The following is a 26,202-nucleotide window of genomic DNA, read 5'->3' as shown; positions in this document are numbered from 1 at the left end:
GAATGTAAAGCAGGAGTTTTCTGAAAGAGTAAACTTTTTCAAAACAATAAAGTTCTGAACTCAAGACCCCTGAGGTAGACTGTACACCTCTGCATGCCACCAGCACCCAAACACTTAATTTTGTAAACCTGCACTTCCATGCTCCCCAGCCTAACATGTCCATCTGAGGATCACGAGGCGATTTCTTAAATGACAGCTGTGCAGGTTTGTTCAGCCTTATTGAACTGCATTTGACTTGTGATATGGCAGTTCCCATTATCAATCCGGCAGTGCAGGTGTTAAGAGTCTGGCAGAAGCTGCTACCTATTCGCCTGTTCTCAGCTGAGCCTAGCACCACACTGACACATCAGTTGGACAAATTAGCTTTTTCTGTCACTCTGCTGTCACACCATGGTTAAGCTTACTGTAAGTCAGAATCTGGATGTTGCAGCCAGGTACAAGACTAAAGCTTAGGGCAGCAGTGGCTCAGGATGTAGAGCAGTTACATACCAAAGGTGGGGTTGGTGCCTTGACCCCTCCTTGGCATATGGACTGGGTGGATCAGGTTAGCACCTGGCATGTAGTGGTGCATTATGTGAATAGTCATGTGTGTAAAAAGGTGAATCAAAAGCAACTATAACACAGTTTATGTATGAATCATCATTTACAAACATCATGTGCAAACATATCCAAGCAGATGTTCCACAATGTTTATGTGTATCGACGGAGAAGCACAATTCTGCCTTTAGGCTGTAAGGTGATCGTGGACAATACGATTAATTGAGAGCAGTTACCCCTTAACATAAAAATATCTTCTTCTTCTTCTTTTTTATTTACTTATAATGAACTAATAAAGGGCTGACGTAACATTTTGGGTTAAAGCTGTCAATACATAATGTGGTTACAATCAGCTCAAACTATACAAACAATGATCTTTGAGCATTATATTCATTAATCACGGTGTTTTGCAAATATTTGTTTCATTTAAGATACATTGTTTTCTTAGCAGAATACCTTTACCTTTGTACCTTAAGGAAAATATTGAAAATGTGCCCAGTTCGTTTATTATTATTTGATTAAAAGATTTTAAGTGGTACTTTTATTAGAGTATTTGCTTTATTTGCAGACGGCCATCTTGACCCTTGTCCTCTATGACATTATAAGGACCACTAGTATTAATGATGTGGCTGATCAGTGAATATATATCCTTTAAATTAACATGTTTTGTTTTAAGATTTGACAAAAACTAGCATGCTTAAGTTAAATAAGCTTGAGAATGTAAATCTTCTACGTTTACGTTACGTTAATGAAAAACTATAAGGCCTAGCTGATTCCACAAATTTGCAGCATAATGGTTTAATACGATGGTTGTACGCAATTTATTGTCGATAGAAACCAAGCAAATACTGCTATTCTATCTGTCTAGATAGAGCCTTGTACTGCAACTTCTCAAAACATCAGCAGTGTACGTCTTCACACATTGTCACCCTCTCCAGCGGTTAGAATTTCCTGGTATACAATCTAAACTTTGATAATGGTGGCAAAGCTGAGAGAATCTGTTTTTATTCCACAGGAAAAACCTAAAGAATCATCAGCTAATGTGTTACTAATGAAGCTTTAGGGGGAAAGTTATTTGTGAAGATGGTTTCTTTCACATTTCCTCATCTTTTCTTCTGCAGGTATCTGCCAAAACTCACGCTATTCAATTTTAAGGATATTTTCAACCAAATTTAATTTCTAGGCATTTCTCGCACTCTAAAAGTCTGCCTCAATCACAAAATTCACACGTCACTGTATCAGTTGTCTTCATCCACTTCTCTGCCCCACCCTATGTCTCCCTTAATGTGCTTTTTATCAAGATTGTGTCCTTTACTGCCGTCAAATTGCTAATGCTGCTCTACATTTTTAAACATAATCTAAAATTAATTCCTTTTTTTTTTTTTTTTTTCCATCATTTTGTCAGCATTTCAAGCGTGAACAATTACTATCATCATCCAGGATGGGTGCAACCTAAGAAGTTCTAAAAGTACTATATATGCAGAGTTCATCCAACTAAACTACTCTATGGAGGTTGTATTAATGGTTTTTAGTTTTATTATTCCCTTGCACCCTTTTCCTGTCCTCTGCTTATGTTAGCAGTTGTTTGTTTGAAGTCTGTTGTGTAAGAAGTGTGTCATGTTCACCACACACGGAGAGGGAACCAGCAACAAAAAATGTATATTAAAACAACAGTGCATTAATAAAACATGAGTGAGCTAACGTGGGACCAAAGAGGCAGGTTTGAAACACAATCAGCAGCAGAAAAACTTCAGTGTAACTGGGTTAGGGTGGAGTTGCATTTGGGTTGAGGTAAAAGTGGAACGTGCTGCTCCAGTTATGTAATGATAGAACAAACGCAACCACAGCCCAAGGACACCATCTCAATACGAATTCATCCATCCTTGCCCACTTGCACATGTGGACACAATGGCTTGCAGATGGTGACACAGAGTACAACTCTCACCGCTCGATGTCATAGAGTTGTTTTTGAAATTGTAGTTGTTTGCCTTGCAGCCTCACCGCAGGATGCTGAGCATGAAACACATCCTCAAGGTCCAATTTGAATTACAAATCTGCCTGGAAGCCTTTTTGCCTCATCCAAGAATCTTTAAACGTTTAACAACAAAGGATGTTCCTTCATGGTTTTATAATAGCAATGTTGCTGTTGTTCAGAGCACAATCCATAACCATAACAGATGAAAAAAAATGTATTCTAAATGATAAGTCAAGGAGCAGATGTGTAAACAATCGATAGTATATCAAATCTTATGAGTCATTTCCTTTTCTATTTATACAAACCGAGCACGTGTGGAACTTATGCATACTTAAGAGTTTTCATGTATGATATATGACTGATCCCTGTCACCTAACCTTCTGACAATGTTTTTAATGAAATTTCCAAGCCACAACATACCAGAAAATGGTGAGAACTGCAATAAAAACCTTCCAAAGCCCAATGTTATTTCTTTTTTTGCAAAAATGCAAAAAAAAATCCAATAGGTATTTTATTTGAACTGACACAAAGTTCTGAAAAGCAAATACAGTACTGAAAAGCTGAAAAGATTCAATGTTTGGAATTTTTTTGGCGGAAGTCAATCAGCTTTATGCAGTAGCTACAGCACCAATTATGTGTTAAAATTTAAAAAAGAAAAGTCATGTGTTTTTTATAAACTATTGTATATTTTTAAATGTATAGCAAATCATTTTTTGATCATTTTTAGCCTGCTGTAAACACACCACTAACGTTACCACATTTTGAGCATGTTTGAGCAAACTACAGCTGTGTCATGGCAACAATCTGGTTATAAATACTTCACAACACTGTTTTAGTACTACAAATGCATCATCATACAGTATGCATAAAATCAGAGTAAATAAAGTTTACTTTCTCTCCAACTCAGTGCAGCAGAGAATCCTAACTTCTAAGAAGTTGTCAGGATTTTAGACACTAAATGTTTTTTTCTTACAAAATAATTTTAAGTTCCATTCAAACTAGTTTTTGTCTCCACCAACTTATGGGAACATAGGTGACTCTTTACCTGCTAAATGCTCCACTAGCTTCACCAGCTAATTACTTTATTCCATGCCTTAGTGAGTAAATATTTTTTGGCTGGATTTTACGCATATGAATCACATTCAAGTGGCATCTCCAGCTCCAGCGTTTACACTGTTGCAGTAATAAACTGACACCCATGCACAAATTGAACTGAAATGTGAGCTCCATGTGTACAATAACAATGTCATGCTGTATATGTGATAATCAAATTACGGCGCTTCCTCCAAAACTGCTTGGCCTAGATATTTTTCTTCCTGTTTTGATTAAGCCAAAGCTTACATACATAATATGAATCCTCTTCTCTCTATTCACTTATGTCTCTCTTGTTCTATGTCTCTTCTGTGTTTACTTTTATTGGACTGAAGCCGACTGAGGACAACAGGCAAAAAGCACATGTGCACAGAGGTGATATCCGAAACAATCCACATGAATTCTGTTCTGACTGTTCTAACAGTAATTGCTTTATCAGAGATCAGATATGAATCTGTTGGATCATAACACGTTTTTTTTTTTTCACATTTTATTTTAGTCTGTTGTTACTTAGTCTCACTGAGCATGTATGAAATGTTACAGTCTGCATGTGAACATATTTATAATTGGTCTGTTGCCAGTCTGAGGCACATTTACAAACTTTTAAATTATGCTAAACTCTCAAATCTACTCAGCTCATAAGACAGTGTTTAATTTTATTTTGCTTTAATGGACCATTTCATTTTATCCAGTAGTTTTAAGCACCTAATTGAGCAGACAAAATATGGAAACATTTTTCTCTTGGCTCAAGAGGCTTCCACTTACTTTAGACAGGTCTACTTAAGTTTAATAGAAGCTGTGTCTTATGATTTTATGATGTGTGGAACCGTAATATAAATGCAAAGTTATTGCAGATTAATTTGTTTATTTTATGCTGAGGTAATAAACCCACACATCTTTAGGACCCCCTGCCAACTAACCCATCATCTCTTGTTCTCCACTGCAGCCTCTGTTATTGCCCAGGTTCTTAGGAATCCATGCGATACCACTGAATACAAGGGAGACAAGCTAAAATACACGAGTGGAGATCCACGGGGGCAGACGGGCACAGGGAAATCAAAAACCATATCCGCATGGGGCAATCGAACACCATGGAAACAAATCCATTTGACGCCATGCCGAATCCAACCAGGTTTACTAGTTTACAAGCAGCAAGGTGAGATTCCTCCTGGGGGCAGCTTGCTGAGTGGTAAGCTGGAGAAGAAGACACTTTATCACCAACTACACACCCACGCTTTCCTTTAAAGACGTCCAGAGGTCATTGACGGCAGAGTTATACATGCCTATCAAGTTAGAGTACATTCAGGATAAAGTGCCAGGATAAAGTATGATATATGAAGGTCAAAAAGGTCAAAAAGACCAGGAGGAAGCCTCTTTGCAAGCTTATATTTTTCTTGTTTTCAAATATTATTTTATATTGTACACAGTATTGTACAACATTCAGACTAAACACACGCAGTTATATTTTATTCATTTCCAGGGGGAAAAAACTACTTACTGTACATATTATATGTGGTTGGGATTTCTTAAAAGTGAATTTTAATCAAAGTCTGCTGGTTAATTTGCAGCTGAGGACTCCCACTCTCACTCTGAGAAATTTCTGGGGTCGTCCAGCTCGTGTTCATAGCTCAAGTATGCAGCAGTGTGTTGGTGTCACAGCAGACTGGAGTGATGAGATATGTGATATCTCATAGCCTCTGCTTCAGCATGTTGCCAAGACTTTGAGTGGGCTAAATCTGAAAATAGAAAGGCGTTTATAGGGGCAGGTCCGATTGCTGATAATAGCAGCACTCTACAGTATATAAAGCCTTTCATCAGGACGTTAAATACATAAGTCATCCCTCAAACATCTCTAAATCCCAACACTAGCCTGTGTTAAGATGAGCTCTTGGGTCTGTGAAGTAACTGTGAAAATACAGATTGTTTATAAAAAGCTGACAGATGTTTTTACTGTGTCCACATAAAAGCATCTCTGATGTAAAATGAATAAATACACTGAGTGACTATAATTTGCCACTGATGATAGCCTTGTTATGGACAACTTATTCTTAACCATTTAACTGATTAATCTGCAATTATTTTGATTACTGTCAAACGAAATAATTTTTATACCAGCTTCCTAAGGATTTGTTGTCTGAGGCAATGGCAAATTGCCATTAATAGTATAAGATTATAAATAAAAACATTTTGAAGATTTTTACTTGGGCTTTAGGAAGTTTATTAGCCTATGTATGTGGCATTATCGTAAAAATCTGTGCAGTTGTTCATGGTCCCCGAACGATGAAGCCTACCTTAGTAATTTCTGTCTGGTGCCACTAGCACTGTCCTGAGAAATATCTCAGCATGTACAAGAGTTGTTGCCTTCGTACTTGCATTATGGTACCCAGATACAGACTTTAAGAAACCCCTCACTTTTAACTTGTGAAGCCATACGTGTCTGACCAATTATCTCCAATGATGATGTATCCGAGTTTATTAGCAAATGTTAACATGTTTTTTTTTTTTTTCATACTTTTTAATTGTTTTAAGTTGTTTCCACTTCAAATTTAAACTTCTGTGAAGTTATGAGTCCACTGTAACTAACCTGATGACTTTGTTTTTCACATCACCTAGCCAACCTCATTTATAAAAAGAAGTTAGCAACAAATCAATCCCGTCTCAACACTTAGGAATGCTTGATTGTGCTGAATGACGCCCAGTGCAGACAAATAGACAATGGCAAGAACTGACCGTCTCGTCTATGAAAGGCAGAGTGCTTCCCAATCAGAGACCCTCCTTTGCCCAGAGTGGGAAGGGATCAGGGTTGATACTTTCATTGATTTCCAAGTTACAATAAAGTTATAAAGATTCCAATTCTGAGAAGAAAGTAGGCAGTGCCTTACCCTTAGTTATAATTTTTTTCTGCAATGTGCAACGTTGATTTTATATGCTGGAAAACCACAATAGTGTCCATATTTGGCTTGAGAAGGAGATAAAGGAGATAAAGTCCCTAATATTTTTTTTTTAACGCATGGTGTGAGAATAGTGTAGTCAGACCTGCAAACCTAGACACCTTTGGCTGAGTGGGCCATAAAAGCTGCATGCCTTACTATGAAGAGAATAGTAATTAGTACCAAACATCTCTGGTTGTCTGGCAACGCCAAGGACACACCATTCTTTTGCACTGTGGCATTCAGCTATTTTGCAAACTGTAAGGAAATTTAAGTGAAAATCAAAGCCAAGGATGATTACAATCCTTTTGAAAAGCTTGGATGAATTGCAGTCCTCACCCACGTCCTGCTTTGTTTGAATGAGTCAATTGATGTGGCAAGATGTGACTTTTGGTTTAACAGCATCACCTGGATGGCAATGAACACTAAGTACTAAATCATGTCGCAGAAACCTGTTAAGACAGAACACATTCTATATTCTGTCAAAGTTGGTGCACAGCCTGTAGCAGACTGCAGCAATTTGTAAAAAGTACCATACACAGACACACTCCTCCTTTTAACATAGTGGAAGATTGAAACTATGTTATGCTTAAAGACAACTGGTTCTTTGCAAGGTCAAAACTGACGCCTTTATTTCAATCAAAAAGACTACAAGTGACATTTTACACAAAGTTCCAGAAGCCCTCCTATTAACCAATTTTGAATTTTTATGTTTAAGACAAGGCCTTGCATGCTGCCCTTTATTTTTTCTCAAAGATATTCCTGACCTCTTGTACATTCATATGAAATATGCACCCTCTTTTGTAAGGCAAGACTGAAAACTAATTGCATTTTTAAAAGGGCATAAAGCTCTATCACTCCATTTATTCTCTGTGCCCACTTATACAGGTTTGCAAGGGGCTGGAGCCAAACCCAGCATGCACTGGGTGAGGGGAAGGAGAGACACTGGACAGGCTGCCAGTCCATCAGTATATCACATTTCAGGACATCCCTTTGGAAAGCTATAATTCCTTTTAAGGTGGTATATGCAGTATCCAATATCAAACTGAAATACTTGTGTTTCTTAACTTAGTGTAATTCAGTACACATTTTCTTTTTTCCTTCTTCCATCCAAGTTTCATCTTTGTTAACACGTTAACATTCTTAATATGCCAAGCGAGGGTCTTTAGTCATGATAAGTAGAACCATAAACTCATTAAGACACTCTGACAACGTGTACTGCTTAACTTTTACATAATGTTAACGCCATCATATAAAAACTGATACAGAACAAATACCAAACTGTAAATATTAAAAAGTAACTGTTTCTTTGCATTTTTACTACATTAAAACATCCATTACACATTCTTTATATTACCTTCAACTATATAACACAAACGTTTCATGCTGAGCGATGTAGAGTAGCTCTAAAAATCACCTGAAAGCCTGTTAACATTAGATGACATGAGTGTTTTTTATTCTTTAGTCTTGACAAGTTATGGTTCACAGTGGGCAGAACCACTTTTTCAATGTCAAAACATATAACACATTTATATTCTGACTAAATGCTTTGAGCATGAAAATGCATATTTGATCAGATGTGTTGGAATCTCTGAACAGAAGGCTTTTAATCTGGCTGAGGAAATTCTGTCAGTCTGATCACAGTCATTGATACATTGCAGCAGGTTGTCGTCCTCTACTGGAGATGCAAAATCAAGGAAAGACCAGCCTATAGAGGACACCGCACAAGCTCCACTGTAAATGTGTTTGCACTGTCCATCATAATCTATTTACCTTTATACAAGCCACAATCTCTTCCACATTACTCTCCAGTATTGTAGTTGGTGCTGTTGGCCCATCTACTGCAGCACACAAGAAACATGCTGTAGAACAACATAAAAGTTATGTGTTCCAACTTTTACAATTTCTGTATGTGAGCACTTTTGGTGTTCACTGCTTGTTTTTGTGTTCCTATGGTCTTTACAAATACATTGGTTGGGTTATTATCAGTGTGTTTTGGAAGTAGGCAGAAGAGGAAGTATTTGCATCCCTAGGTACTACCATGCATTCGGTGTCCACAAACTGTAAACTTTAAATTTCTGATAGGCAAGCACTCGGCATTGACTTACGTAATTGTGGAACTTTGCAAAAAGTCCTATTTTTTACCTAATCATTTAAATAGTAATGACATTCAGGAAATTACCAAAGTTATATATTCTTAGAACTTAATACAAAAATTCTAGTCTCTCACACCTTTCTCAGATAAATTCAATCACGCAGACAATGATATTGATCATTCAGTGTTCAGGCACAAAATGTACAGGAGCAACACAATTGCCAAAGGTTACCATAAACTGTTATCATGAAAATTCAAGATTCAAAAAAACTTTATTGATCCTGTAGGGAAGTTGACATCAAAATGGAAAATTACATCAACACACACACACACACACACACACACACACACACACACACACACACACACACTAAAGCCGGCTTTTGATAACTGACACAGACCAACATTTACAAATGACAACTGTCCTTTGACACACTCTCACAGAAATATCACCATGCCATTGCCTAAACAATCAGTTAACCAGGGGAAATTTCCTTAGAGGGGCTGAGGTATCACAGTAAATTCAAAATTCAAAGACATTCTAATGGAAAATTTTGCCGCTTTGCCGAGTTAAAGCCGCCCAGTTCAAAAGACAAAAAAGGCCCTCACAGATGGTAGAGGGGTTGTACAGTTTAATGGCCACTGGGAGAACAGATCTCCTGTGGCGCTCTGAGGAGCACTTGGGGGTGATCAGTTTCTGCAGTAATGTGATCCATACAAGCACAAGGTCTGTGTCTCCACTGCACTGGTGGATAGGACATTAGAGATGAGACTATGAGCTTTTCTGTCTACACAATTTCACATGAAATATGGTGTTTATATTTTGATATGTACATAACAAAATAAAGATCAACAAATTGAATACATGACTGCAAAAAGTGTGTATTATTCCTCTTTTTCCATTTACCTGGTTTAATGTGTATTAAAAAAACAATAACCAGCAAAGTATAAATCATTGCTCCCTAATGTCACATCTTCTTAAAACACGCACACACTCAAATGGACAAAAATGATTTTTATTTACTCGTGAAAATAAAAACTGGAGTTAGATTCTAAAAGAGTTAGGGGGAGGAAACTTGGGTGCATGTGTGTCCCAGCCTATTCCAGCAGTCATCGGGTGAGAGGCGGGGACCTTGGACAGGTCGCCAGTCTATCGCAGGGCCACAGAGTGGCATACACAAACCGACAACCGTTTGCACTCACACCTACGGGCAATTTTAGCATCAACCATTAACCTTACATGCATGTTTTTGGAATGTTAAAGTTGTGACCACTTATACCAGAGTGTCTTGTAAAACTGTAAATCTATAATCTACTGTATCAATAGGGTTAAGTTTAATCAACAAATGTGGCTAAACATTGCTGCTTTATTATAACAGCGTGATTTCCACACTTTAGTTATTCCATCAGTGTATCAGCTAGTGCTCTTCTCTTCCACTGGCTCGGCTGCTCACAGATAAACAGCTATATAAACAGTGAGTGGTCATAATAAAGACCAATAACACAATGTTGTGAGTAATGCTGCTTTTAACGGTGTTCGTGTTCTTTTCAGTCTGTATTTTTTTTGTGACATCAGCATGAACACGTGTCAAGACAAAACAGACTCCCACGCACACATTTGCAACATGATGCCTCTGACCAAGTTTCATTTTACTCACTTGGCACATGAGAAAACAACATTTACTACTGTATACATAAAAGACAAGAAAAGTTTGTCTTATTTGTTCTGTCAGCTGGCGTAACAATTTGACATGTACTAAGTACTAATGAGATTATTGGCATAAACATTTATTATCCCACCAGGACAAATGGTTTTAATACAATTAATTATAATACTGTTCATTTTTAGCAGCCTAGGGACTCAGCAGCAGTTGAGTGCATAATATGAAAAAAATAATTTCAACCGTGGTTTCTGTGCCTTTAATTTTGTAATCAACATGACTCAAAAATGTACCTTCTCCCATTTTATAGGTAAGCTTTTTTGCCAGTTTTGTCTGTGATGTCATCAGGACAAGTCCAGCACTGCAAGCGCACAACAGAAAGTGAGCAAATACAAAAACTTACAGCATACCACCAATAACAACTTAACAAAGAATCAGCCTTTGTGCGTTAATACTAGCAATCTTTTACATGCTTTTATTTAAGGTAAAGTAAACGCAATTTACTCTAAAGGGGACGTTTTCAGAACATACAGTTCCATCTGTAATTGTATTAAATTTATGGAGGGCCAGGTTTCTGTTTGCTGCTGTCCTGGACAAACAGAATCAATCTAGAATGATCCGTTTTGGTGTTTGCCTTTGTTTTCTTACCCCTTCACCAATTGTTACATTTGAGTGCTCTAACTTGTGGTTTTGTGGTTTAAGAAACAACCTGTGGTTTTTGTAATTTGTGTCTTATGTGGTTTGTCTCTGGTTTCCACCTTCTTCATATGAATGCTACAGTATGTGGGATATGAGCCCCCTTATTGTTACTCATGATTTGGGCAATGCTCAGCTGCTCCTGGGTGTAACATTGCTGTTTGTTTAATTGCTGAGGAAATGCAACTTTCCTAAACCATCCATGCAATATATTAACTGGTTATTCGAGTAGGATGCGGTCCTGTTTTTTTTATTATTGATCTTCAAGGATTCAGCATTTACATTTACAGGCCTCTAAGAAACACCAGAGCATCATGTTACAACAGCGATAAAGACACAAGTCTCTGATTTAGTTCCTTTAATCAATGGTTCTTTAATGAGTCCAGTGGGCTCTAATGTTTTTAACTGGTTATTAAAACAACTAATATGGGCCTCAAATGAGAACAGACACTTTTTTGTTGTAGTTACTTGTTAAAAATGAAATTATTTTTTGTTGTACCAATTGATTACAATGGAGCTCTCTGTAAAGTAATGTCAATTATGTTAGTTTTAATTGGATTTAATTAGAAACCAACTAATTAGAAACTAACATTACAACTTGACATTTTACAATTTCATTCTGATGGAATTAGGTTCTTTTTATGTTGTTACTCACGATTTACTAAAAACAAACATACTGAAATGCTATATACTGCATGTAAGATCATTTCACTTAGGTGAGATTACTGTTTTTCACAAGGGAATGAAAATATTATTTACTTGACAAATGATATTCTATTAAAAATGTTTTAATCAATCTCTCAGAGAGTCCATTATCACATACAACTTTACAAACATATGTGTTGTTCCCCAACTGGAATCTTGACAAATAAATGTGAAGCCACGTCATTAAACACAGGCACTGATCCTGCCAGCGGGTTCATCACGATCTGTCCAACTGAACAGATTTCAAGGTGATAGAGCATGCTGGCAGAAGTTAAGTCAAGGCTTTTCATCTTTAATTAAAGGTGAGCTGATGAAATAGTCATGATGTAGGAGCTGGCGGAAGGGGACTAGTATCTGTGACGTCTCTCCCTCTGCATGTTTTCTCTTGCCACCCCATCAGCCAGGATTGTTCCAGGCTTCCCGCTGTACTACAATACCCAGAGGTCACCAGACCAAACAGCAAGGGAACTGAGAGGTTGCTAATTTAGAAACTAGTTTCACCCATGAACAAAGGTGTAAGTTCACCTGGGAAAACCTTGTTGTTTGTCAACAACAGCGACAGGTAGGTTTTGTCTTTAGAATATTAGTATTTGCTGTTTCTAACACTTGTATTTCTCTTAGTCTTTGCCTTTAAAATGGAGTTGGGATAAACATACTGATCTTTGTAAGAATACATTTGTGTGGTGACTGACAAACCTCTAAACTGTTACTACCTGAGATTACCGTGATATGTCACCATGTACGCAAGCAGCTCACAGAGGGCGGAAGAAAAAGTACCATTAAAGCCTATGTCTTACATAGAGCTTGTGACAGCTGTGCAGGTAAATGTGAATCTTGAGATGAAAAACGGGTGAAGTGATGGAAAGACTGAAAGGGAAAAATCCATGAAGAGCCTCATGTCCTAGCATTTTGTAACTGCAGTGGGATTTCATTAACTCGGTCTAATAAGAACTAATACAACTGTTTTGCCATTGTTTAGTATTGATTTCATTTTTGCTCCTCTTGATTACTGTAACGCCACTACTTACAGAGGGGGGTAGATCCATATGCTGGTTCATATGTCTGTCACGGCCATAGTGGGTTTCATTGGTTTTTCATGGTGAGTGATGTGCCGGGCTTTTATTAAGGCACCTGTGTGTTTGGGGAGATCTCCACCAAACTGACCTGTGGTAAGTTGAAGTTATTAAAACAGTCACTCCTCGCCATTTTCGCACCAACACTCTCCCTTTATTCTCTTATCTCCCTCTGAGCCACACACCTACTTGATCACTTTCTTTCTGGTTTGACAGCTCCCTCCCACTCGCTCTCATTCTTCATTATTACTCTTCTCTAAGTCTCTCTCACCCTCTTTCTCTCCTGCTACCCACTACCCACACTCTCCCCTGAGTGTTCTCTAACTCTCAGTAAACCGCTTTCAACTCATTCTCTATCTGCTGTCCTGTCAATTTACCTGTCCTTTGTTGCCTGAACTTGTCACCGCCCTGTAACAAGGGATCATTTCCCTGGGTCTTGTGATGGCAAAACTGAACACTTGTCATATTACTTTTGTGTCAGAGTGGCTCTTTCTGCTCAGGAAGTGTCTAGGCCTGCTTGTCTTTGTTCTGGTTCCTGCAGTTGCCTGCACCAGAATTCACAAACATACACCTGTACGGGCAAAGAGCAATTGGATGTACCTGGAGACCATATTTGTGGTGTCGTAACATTTAAAATTTTGGAGCTCTATCGTTGCCATGACTTGACTAATGACGTAATGATGTTTAATTCTTCAAGTACGACACAAAGAATTTAACTTTAAAAACACAAACAGCTTTTAAAAAAACTTTTGATACAAGATACAAGAATGATACATGACATCTAATGGGTAGGATGAAGTACTAAACCTAGGCGGAACATTTAGTAGTAGGGATGCTTTAAAACATAACAAAATATAATTTTAATTGCTTCTGAATGTGTAAGCAGATATATAAAAGAAATCTGGTCATGTACTGTTTCATAGACTGGAAAGAATAAGGTAACAATCACAGAGTGTATTGTTCTGCTTAAGAGTGAGCTCTAGTGGCAACAAGCTGAACCACAAAATGGTAACAATGCTGTATATTCTCAGCTATGTGCACTAAACTGCATGACAATGGCAAACATTGTATTTTTTTGCACAAAATTTGTTTTTGCTTTCTCATCCGTTAAGAGTTTGTGTGACAGTGTTTTCACCTCCCTGATGCATATGAAGCAAAATATTGGAACATAATAAAGTCAAATGCGGAGAAATAACCCTGGTGTTGCCACAGTATTTAAAAAGACTGATTACTCACAACTGTTTAGTTTATGTAAAATGTCACCAAAATGTAAAAAACTTGGATCCACTTTTCTCAGCCTGATACCATACATGATTTTAAAAAATTCTTAAGGTTGTATTCGGGTGTGTGTTTCACACAAAGGAAAATTAACTTCTTTCCTCCACACCAAAACAAACACTTCATTGTATAACTATAAAACATGAAAAGATTCAGGGACTAGAAAAAAAAGGATTCAAAATGAATGGAAGAGGGATTCTGGTAAAGGAAATGGTACTTTAATGGCTCTCGCAAAGTGCTTAGGAGATCACAATCTTCCACAACAAAACAATAATCTGCAATGTGGTAGCCTGGAGATTTCACTAATGAGGAGAGATAGGGAGATAAACTGTTGACTTATATTACAGTTGCAGCTGAAAGCCCTTTAACTGCTTTCACTTAGCGAAGACTGTGGATTCAACAACTAAGTGTGGCATAAGTTATAAAGTGAATTTGCACTTCGGTTTGTTACACTGGAGACAGGCTTAGAACCAATAACTCATAATCAACAAAAGTTGAAAATCTATTTTGAAGAGCAATTCTATGTTTCTCATTAAGGTGGTTAAGTGTTAGATGCTCAATCAGACTTGAAGCCAACATTTTTGATTAGTAATTCGGAGTAAATCAGAATTAAAGAGTTTGAAAAATACACTTTTACTTTAGCTCCATGTAGCCTCTTGGTTGTGAGAATATGCAGCTTCCATTCAGGTAACTCTGACTGAAAGCAATTCAGCAATAAATCTCCTGCCGATACATCGCTATACACACCTTGATTAAAAAGCAAAGCTATTCTATCACACTGCAGCTTGTTCACCTTCAGAGGACGATCCTTCCCCACATACAAATCACTGCTGATGCTCAGCTCTCTCTCTGACTCTCAACACTGCCTCTGCAAAAACACTGTTTATTATTCATGTTTATCATCACACCATGTCCACTGTTTGCTACCAGTTTCATGGATGGACTGGCAGCAATTTAGAGTTGCTACATGAAACCCGGCTTTACCGTCAACACTGAAACAGATCCCACTTAGTTTACCACACAAACCAACCACACTGATGCGTGCTCACAGAAAGGCACACACACACACACACACACACACACTCACTCCAACTGACTATGCAACCACCCACACACCAAACATTCGCACTCACACACAGACCAGTTATGGGAAATGCCTGTCAGATCACCATTTAAGTTCATGCGTTTTCTCAACACCATGGGTTCTGGCCTCTCAGATGCAGCTATCACTCCGCACAGTGGAGGAAAGAGAAATGAGAGTAATGCTGCAGTAAATCGCAAATCTATTGATGCCATAGATAATTACCTCACAATGGCTTCCTTGCTTATTAAAAACCTATTGAGGGTCTAATCCTCTTTTCTAGGTGCTGATATTATGCATGAAGAGATAAAAACACGGATCGGTGTTCACACTTATCCCCAGCCTGTAACATCCTGCTTCTAAATATTAGGTGATGCACATTTACTCACCTGTTTTATATATGTTTAAAACCAGCCAAGGCCAGTTTTCTTACTTTTCAACAGAATTCTGTCATCATAATTCGAATAGAAAGCTAAATTATAAATGAGATGCAGGAGCTTGAGTGAGTCAGGTCCAGGCCGGAGTCTGAGCATAATCAAAAGTAATCCTAATAGCAAAAACCAAATGTCGAATAGAAGACATTTTGTTCTAACGTCAATGTCTAACGTCAATATGAGAAAATCAGAACTTACCAAATATTTAACTCGACATTATCATCCCTCCTAAAGCTACAACGTGCAACTTGTAGCCAGTGGTGGGAAACGACTTGTAATCAATCCACACCCTACTCTCAATGCCAGTTTCAACTTATTACTAATAGTTTGACATTTTGGGAGAATACAGTAGTTTGTGTATTTGCTCACTAACTAAAATATTATATTCTGTCTAGTGTAAAAACAGATTTTGGTCCAGAGCATTTCTAGCCTGTCGGCAGTGGTTGCCTAAGGTTTGGAGGTGATGACGGGTTCTGGCTAGCTGTTTCTTCGGTTTCCAGTCATTATTCTAAGCTAATCATTTACTCCTGTAGCTTTATATTTAATCTTTTCCACTACCTACTGGCAAGAAAGTGTATTTTCATAGATGTATGTCCAACAATTGCAAATTTAATCAACCAGCATAGTGAAAAAAGTAATCAGGGAACTTTATTTAAATGCATTAAAATGCATTCAAAGGTCAAATGAAATGTCAATTTTAAGCAGCTACAGCCTCAAACATATTCAGGTCTTTTGTGATGAACGTGGTGTCAGAACAGACAAAACATCCTGGTTTCATAGCTTGACAATGTGACATTTAAATCCGATTTGGTGTTTCATGTTTACTGAACTGGATCCACATGAATGCTCCTAGGCTCGCTTAGGACTAACCTCTGTGAGGATCTATCAAAACAAAACATACTCTGGCCTGATGGTTGCCACCACTGTCTTCCACATCAGAGGGAAGATATAAGAGTGGTAACAGCATTATGTTTTTCAATACAAAATAGGGCTGTCAAAGATATGGCTAGGCTATGGCTGTAACCCACGCTTGACCAATCATACTGCAGCCAGGGAGCTCAAAATAACCTGAGTAAATGGGTTGACCCTGTATGCACCATGGTTTAATAACAATGCCACCTCTCACTATTCTTACTTACAACAGGAAGCAAAATATCCCACACACTGCCCTTTTCCAGCCTACAGTCCAATTGGAAAATACAAGGTATACCTATCGAGGGAAAAAGACCTTTCACACCCCCAAAAAGTGGTCATGTTCACTCTGTGGAAGGGTGTTTTGAGTGTGAGCATCCTGTTGTTGCCAAATGTCTAAAGCCAGTCAACATCCTGACTTATCCACACTACTTTACCTATTACAGTGCAGCTGCATCACCCTTATGAAATTATTATTTGTGGAATTACCTTTATATCAAACATTTATTTCATGATGGCCAAACAGTTCATGTTTCACACAGCTGATGCTGATATGATTGGAGCTACATTCCACATGCCTGTAATTAAACTCAACACACCCCAGCCCACCCTGAACGAAATGAAAGCTCCTAATTCCTGACAAGCTCCATGCTTTACAAGCTTTCTCCTGATTCTGAGAACTTATCCAGTCATCTGTTTTTTTTTTTTCCATCTCTATGGTTATCAAATGGCATTACGGCTGCATCTCTAAAGATTGGCACTGAATGCTCTCACTCTACCGAGAGGCGTTTGATCCAGCCACTTTCCGCTATGATACTGGCTGGAAATGAGAACATTTCATGAAGAATGTGGTCGATGCCTATTTTACACTGATGACACACAGGGATGACTGTGGCTTTACTGTTTCTCAGATGTTGAGTATGATGATGTCTTTTGAGCTGGAAATTCCGCTGGCAGAGAATAGCAGTGAAAGAAAGAATGGGGTATTCAATAGCACTGAAGACAATAAACATCACCATTAAGGGTTTGGTTTTTTTTATCTTTTCACAACCTATGCTGAAAAGGCACGAAGAGGAATAAAATTATGTATTTACTCCAAATGGACTGTGCCTGCATAAACCTTAAAAAATTGAACCAAAGACAAAATGGTAAATAGATGAGTCCAAAAATAAAAGAGGTCACTTTGCTGTTGAAACAAATCATTTGCACATTAGAAAGAGCTCAGCCTTTTTACTACCAACAGTCGACAGGCCTCATGTTAAAACTTCCCCCTATATACACACACACACACCAACTCTTGCGTGTCCGTGAGATTTAATCTTCAGCCTAATCAACACCCCTAAAGTTGAAATGTAAAGCCAGATACTGGCTGCTCTCATAATCTGCACTATAACCAGGACTGAAGTTATTTAGTATAGTTGTTGCAGTATATTCAACGTGGTTTGGCTAGAGCTGTGTTAGAGAGATTGCTGGGATATAAAACAGAATTCTACTGAAAAACAGACATGCTTTTATCCATATGGAGCTTCAGATTACTCTTTTTCCATTTTGTTCTTTATTCATTGCAAAAAATAGAATACTCTTTTTATTGAAAGAAAGAAAACGAGAACAAAAAGAGAAAAGCCAAACATCTTTCGATGTACAAAACACAGGCTCTGTACCAATGCTCAGTATGAGCTCCTCATTGCGACCAATTGACTGTCGCCTCTGGTGTGAGAAGAGAAGAAGTTCTTATAGATAAGTTAAGCTAATTATATTTTGTCATTGCACATTTCTGTACAAGCAATCCTTTCGCAGCAGAAGCCATTTCTCCAGTCTTTTTGTCCTTGCCCTCACGACTCTGAACCTGTCGGAAGGGAGGGTGTCAAAAAGACATTGTCCAGGGTGTGTTCAGTCAAAACTGATCTTTTCGGCTGTTTCTCAGCCAGCCAGAGTGTAGATGTTCCAGGAGTGGAAGACGGGCACCGATGATATTTTGTGCAAGGTTTGTGATTCGCTGCAGGTCTTTCATCTCTTCCAAAGTGCAGCTGTGTTATCTGTGAACTTGTATATGTGATTTGTGTTATGAATAGGAGAACAGTCATGTACAGAAAGTAAGTATGAGAGGGGACTAAGAACACAGTCCTGGGGGTGCCAGTGTTGAGGATAGTGTTAGAGGAGATGAGGTCTCCAAGTCTCACATGCTCTGATCTATTGGAGAGGAAGGGTTAGTACGTTATTGGACTCTCATAGATACTTCATAGCCACAAACCCTGCACAGACCCCTACGCTGTAGCTGGATGTGCAGCTCCCCAAAAATGTAACTACAGGTCATGGCAACATGTACCTCAATAGCTGTAATTGGTTTCATCATTACGCAATCCATTCACTGGTCATACAGACCATCTCCAGTATCCACTCTCTTTTCTGCCTTGTACTATTTTAAGTAAAAGCAACTGCTGTTCAACATCTATTAGCTCCAATGCAATAATATCTGCTCAGTTTCAGTTATCATTGCTTGTAGAGGTTTTACACACACACACACACCCACACACACAGAAACTTACCACAGTGGTGAACAAACTTCAACACAGTGGCACATAAACTCTACCTCCAACTACCAGTTTGGTGTAATAATTGCAGCACAACACAGACACAGTATAAATATTACAGTATAAATCTCCACAACACTTTAGGCTACCATGGCGTAGCCTCTGCATAGATTCAACACAGGACAGGAATAAGACTTATGTAAAATACATTGTAATTTATAAGTTGCACAGTTTCAGTTAAGTTTAGAACAACCTGCTCTGCATTATTTGTGGAAAGGTCCAAAAACATTATATCAACAACCAGTACTTTATAATTGACTAAATTATCTAATTTAGCAAATCTGCTGCCAATTTCTGTTGATTTATCAATCAATCAAATAATTAGCATCAGTTCTAACAAGCAGTGTTAATTATTGAAACCAATTAGCCAGAGTCTACTAACCAAAGCTTTTAAAGAAATAAAGTAGATGGAGATGTGCAATTTCCATGTATTTGTACAGCAACTCACTGGTCTGCAGCTCCATGTTTGCGCATTTTCAAAGTCCAGTGCAAGGAATGGAAACATTAGTATATTATTTAATAGCTGGCAAAAAATAGAGCTGCACATTAACTATGTTGTTACTACCTAGCTTTTGGACGTATACACACAATACTGCTACCAGGTTGGCTTTCATCACCCGTTTCACTGCCAAACAACCAACACAATCTCTTAACAGGGTTTGAGGTGACAAATAATATGCCTGTCAGGGTACATGTGTGGAGGAAGTGCTTTGTGTGTATCTACTAATAGGTAGATACAGTCACAGCTACATACACATGAAGGAATGTCTCTATGATGTGATTTAAGGTTTATGCACATGATTTTTCATTATAAGACTGGCAAGTTTTATCCAGATCACTAGTTTTTGACAAGACTTCTAAGAGAAAAATAACCTGCGTTGGTCAGAAATGCATTCATTTGCTTGAGTAAAATGTGGGTCCATTGCTGATTTTCCTTTGAGTTTATAAACATAAAAACACATGCATGCACACCAGGATTTTACACTGTCAGACACTGCAATGATGTGCTAACACACATCTTCACATTTACATGCAAGGAGACAGATGTTATCAGCAAATTTTATTATAAATTAATTGAATATAAACAAAATAGCCCATAGGTGGTAACTAGTGTTGGGATCTACTATTCTTTCTCCCAGTTAGCCATTCCACTGAAGGGTCATGGCATCAAAAATGCATTGGCAGGATAAAAGTTTAAACAGCTGCAAGCTGTTGCATTCCCTACAGACCCATCCACCATGACAACAGCTTGACATTATTCTGAGCAAATATGCCGCAATCACATCAGGAGATATAACAGCTTTTATTCATACCATTATCCTTTAATCCTTCTTCATAATATTACATACAAATCATCACAGAGCATAGTGGCAGGTTATGCAGGTTTTCAAAGACCTGACAAAGTAAAGCAGAAACTTTTCAGGCATAGATCCTCTTAATGCCATTGTGGTTTGTGGAAGAACACCTCTGCCATGTTCTTTGACTCTAACCACTGACTCAATTAACAAGAGAAGGAAGCCACCCTTTTCCTAATGTCAGCCTAAAAACCTTTCCCCAGAAACCAATTACTGGCTAGTGCGTTCACCTAATTCATCGTGACATGTCTGGCTGCGCAAAAACACAGGAAGACAGAGAGTTGTGATGAGGGATCGGAGGTGTGGGCCACTGTGAGACGAACTGTCTTTTTTCCACCCTACTCATTCCTATTTCTGTCAATGAGTGGTGACCTTAAGCTATAAGCCAACAAGGGCCGCTGCCTGACGCTGGCAGCTTTAGCATTCTGCATTCAGCCCACTCACCCATCACATTTTTAAGGTCGGCTTGTATTTTCAGTCACTCTATCAAAAGATAGCTAGCCTAATTTATGTATGCACAACCCTACATATGCAAGCGCACGACCTGAAAATACTGACATGGTCAGGTCTGAACACAGGCACAGAAAGACCCAAAGAAAGCACAAAAGTGAGTGACACTCAATAACATTGTACATATTCACAGTAGGTGGTTTAAATTGCTTTATCAGATGCAAAGTAAATGAGAGAATATTCCCATTACCTACTGAATTTAGCATCTCGGCTTCCTATCTGTTACTAAAGGCATCATCCTTGCACCAATATATAATAATAAAATTTTTCATAAAGAAGGAAAATTCCATTAAGATATTTTGATTAAAAAAAGTCACGATTCAGTTCTATCAAGACAATATTAAAGTATCCACTGCAGTTTTGTTGTAGACTGAAAGATATTAGCGGATATGATATCTATAATGTCACTCTGACACATTTTCTCAGGTGGTTTCACACCAATTCTCACCTTAATTCACGTGACTCGGGTTTTCTGGGTGACCACACGTGACCTCAATAAAATCATGTGGCAATGTGAGACTTAAATGGCTGGTATTTTCTACAAGTGGTAAAAATAATTAATCGACTTGGATGAGATGGAAAACCTGGTCAATTCTACAATAACTAAGTAAAGTTGTTTTCTTTTGCCTCCACATTTTAAAATATTATAATGCATTGAACTTAAACTTACGTGACTAAGTTATGTTTAAGTCAGTTAGCTCAACATTAAAGCAATTACAGTAATGATTTAAGTTTTACATATTAATACTTAGTTTGATGTATCTGATCTTTCTCATTTGACCTCCTGAAAGTTAACAACATGCACCCATGATTTAATGTTTTTTTTTTTTTTTTTTTTTTTTTTTTACAGGTCTCATTATTTTCCAAGGGCTCTCATTATCTTCTCACTAATAAAGGATATTAAGTTTTACAAAATCAACGCTTCATTTTAAATAGGCTTTGTCAAAAACTCTCAGCTCAGAAACAGAAAATCTTTAAACTCAATAATGTAGCTGTAACTGCCATGTAAAAAAACGTTTACATGCTACTGTTGTGTATTACTACTATTACTACAACCTACTACACCAGTTAGAAGTTATAACTCAAACCATTTGTGATTTGATCAAAGTAAAACTAATAATTTCTTTAGACAAAAATGTGAAAGTACACTTTAACTACATTATCAGAGAAAATGTTTAGTATAAAGACTACTATCCTCAATAGTAGTCTTTATACTAAACATACATAACATAACATGATACTAAGAATGCAAATTTTAAAAAAAAAATCTTAATTGACAGCCTGAATTTGTTTGATTTAAAATGTATTTAACCCATATGTTAATTGCAATTGCAATTGCAAAATGTGCTATTTAAGGATGAGTGAAGGCCAAGTTGCATTAATTACAACAACAACAACAACAACAACACAATGACTTCATTTAAAATGATTGAGCTTCCACTCTTTCAGCACAATCTTTCAACAGCTTTTGTCACCAATATATTGTATCTATAGTCTACAGGTGGTGTTGGTTATACAGATCAACACTTGTTGTTTTTGAGGCTTCTACAATGCAGGTCGGGTTGCAGGTCTTACATTTGAGAGTTGTTTGCAGATTTGATTGTCAGATAAGTGTGGGTAATGGATCAGGTCTGGTACCAAGCTTTGTGGGTGCACAGCAGATGCGGGTTTGCAAAATTAGGCCATTGATTTTATGTCCTGGCATGCAGTGTGAGTTATCTGGAAAACACACACACACCCCTTTCTAGACTATGATCCAATCCGGTCAATTGGCCTCGGGCTCATCACTTCCAGTCAGGTTCAAGACATTAGAGAGCATTTTAGGAAAAAATAATCGCTATATGGCTGCAGCAAGGGGTCTGAAAGCTTTTGTATATAAAAGTTGCTTATGTTTGTTTGCAATTTTTTAAAATTATTTATTATTAAATAATTAATTATTATCAATTACTGTGTGTAGATTGGCAGAAAATTTTAAACAGTAAAATGTTCAAAAGTTGAAGGGGTCTGCATACCTGAACTGCATAAATGAACACAGTGTAATCAGTCTCAATGAAAACATCAAATATGGATTATCAAAGATACTAACAGCAATCAAATGCATACACTACATAAATGTCGTATGACCATCAAGTGTATTGAATCATGTTCATTCACCTTGGTCTTCATTTATAGTAAATAGTTTTTAAAAGAAATATTACATTAGCTAAATTGAATGTATATATAAAAAATATAATATAACATTATATATAAATATATATTTACTCTTCTTATCTGAACATATGAAGCAAACTACAAAACACACTGCTAAGCAAGAATATGAGGAGTACTGTACCAGCATTATATTCATCTCTCTGAAAAACGAACACTTGAACTTTGTTTCTAGCACCTGTTGGTGAGGGTTTGTAGCAAAACTTGCTAGACCTTTCCGACAAATTAGAACGAACCAATTTATTAACTAATGCATTCCATATATTACAACCTTACTACATCATATGACATCTTTCTAAAGTATATAATAGACATACAAATCAGTCAGTAGACACACACACACACACTTCAAATTATACACACATGCAGTGGCTCATAATTGCTGCTCTCATACAGCTGGTTTTTAGCTGCCCTCCTTCTCCTGTTGCCTCATAGTACTGTAGATACAGCACATGTTTTTAAAAATATTTTTTATTGGTTTAGGTAAGATTATGATAGCTGATGAAACTTTCATGTCCCCACCCTATGCAATTATCATTAACATACTTAAACAGCATAAATCATTGAGTTAAACTTTATCCTAAATTTTGATTTTAACCTTGAGTAATATACTGGGACAGCAGTGTGGGCTGTTGATGACTTAAAGTTTTTAAAAACTTTAAGTCATCAACTGCTTCAGTTGTGCATCTAGCAGGAGTAACTCAGCAGATAACTGTGTATTCAGGCCTACAGCTCCTTAATAATGATTCCAGTCAAGTTTTACAGCAGGAAGACTGTCTGAGTTTATTAAGCCTCAAAATGTTATAGCTTTGTTTTCTTCTCACTGTTGTTGAACTGAGTTTTATTTACTTTACTTTTTATTTTGGCAGCATAAACCATGATTTCACTTTTTTTAAAAACTTTAAATTAATATAGATACAAAGGTTTTTTTGTATGTCTGACATGAATATATATATCATAAAGGGTTTCTTAAGCTAAAACATATTTTTGGGGGGAGGGATCTCTCTTTATTGTTGTCCTTTATGTATTACATTTAATCATAATTCCATTTTGAAACATCCAACAGAGTTTGAAAACATCCTAAATTTCCAATCCAGTTGCATTTCTCCAGTCATCTAGCAAATACAAATAGCAGGTAAACCACCAGCCATTCCCGATTTCTGAGTACCAGGCTTTTAGCACTTTCAGTCAGGACTAATGCTAAGAGCTAAATGTGTAAACCATCTTTGCTACAGAGGTTCTCCCCAATACATGCACAGAATCCTATATCACTTTAAATTTCACTGTAATGTTTATTTGAAAATAGAGCTTTAGTTTACAGATTGTCTGCTCAAGCTTTCCATACATTATGACAAGAGTCTAGAGATTAATGGAGGCTCGCCAGCAGGGCCATGCATACTGTTTTTCATGGCAGGGGCTTGCATTTTAAACAGTTTAAAAATATTTTATATAATTAATAAATATCAATAAATGAATTAATTTCGTTTCTTTCCTGAAGTCTTGTGGTATTAAGTAGAAGCAACTAGAGTGGCATCCAAGCTGATACACAAACATACAAACATGGCCATTCTCAAACTAAAAACTTTAGGCCTGATAGTTAATAAAATGCTTGGTACCTGTAAGGTTCCTAGGAAAAAGCAATTTCTTAAGTTTGTTTCTGTAATCGGGGTAGGGGACTATGGAAACCTGGTTTGACTTCTCCCGGAGAACACTAATGAATACTGACATGAGACTGTGTCAAACAACATAAAAATATGTAATTTTTTTGGTCCACAATTTAAGACTGCAAAAAAAAAAAAAAACCAACAAAAACAAATTCACAACCCACTGTAGTTTTCTTGTGAGTTACGCGTTCAGAGACAGATTTGTTGTGACACCGTTTACTTCTCAACATGTTTGAAATTGGTGCTATGTAAGCAGGAAACTAGAGATACACAAAATAAAGTAACATATATAGTATAAAAGATTTTGAAATTTACACACAACTTAGTTATTGAAAAATACTTGGCTTACTTTGCCTCATTCCTTGGGGTCAAAAGCACACGCTGCTTGTGTGTAACAACATCAAATTTTGTGTTAGTTTTTGTCCCATGTCAGGGACATAACTCTTGAAATTTACTTGAAGATGAAAGGAGAAGCTCTTTCCTAAAATTGTCTCCATCTAACCACAGAGAATACATAATGATAGGCAAACAAAATGAGATGGATTTTTTGTTTCATTTCACATGTCCTGGATGCTGGGGCTCCACTTGTCAAAGCAAACATTTGCAGACCCAACATGGTGAAGAGTTTTTTTTAAATAAAGCTCATATGTATAAAAGAAACATTATATAGATAGCTGTATGTCTGCAGAATGGGTTTCTCCAAAATATTTTTTGGACAAAGACGTGTTTAGTGTCCTACACATTTGGTTTAGCATCAATTTAGAAACACCACTGCAATCTAGGTTAGATGTGCAGAAGAGAGTGAAATATGTAGTAATATATACCACTGAGTCGTTCTTTGTTTAGAGTAAAGCAGGATTGGCTCTTCTCATTAGCAACAAATCAACATGGTTGGCAGTGGATATATCCAGATTAGTAGGAATATGCAGAAGGAGAGAGTGTGACACAATGTTAGCATGCTTCATTAGAGAGCATTGTCATCCTGGTTATGTGTAATAAAGCTGGCTATTCAAACTGCTAGCCAAGTGTGCGTGTGTGTGTGACATAACACACACACACGCGCACACACACACACACACACACACACACACACACAACTGCCATCCATCACCCACACACTGTCAGCAGGGGAGCAAAAGAGTACACACATATGCACACACATACACACCACCCCAGTGTGTGCTACAGCTTGGCACATATTAGGGACAAATACACACACAAAAAACACACACACACACACAAGAAAAAAGTTCTCATCATTTCTCCTGAAATGTTTCACCTCACAGTCTCAGACTTGATATTTTTGTGATATATTTATATGAGCTACTGTCTTCAAACTCTAAAGCCCTAAAGTTTTATTAACCAATAACATATTAATCAAACACGTGTCCTATTAGGTGCATTG

The sequence above is a fragment of the Channa argus genome, chromosome 14 (assembly GCF_033026475.1).
Source record: "Channa argus isolate prfri chromosome 14, Channa argus male v1.0, whole genome shotgun sequence".
Classification (NCBI taxonomy): Eukaryota; Metazoa; Chordata; class Actinopteri; order Anabantiformes; family Channidae; genus Channa; species Channa argus.
This window is presented reverse-complemented; position numbering follows the sequence as displayed.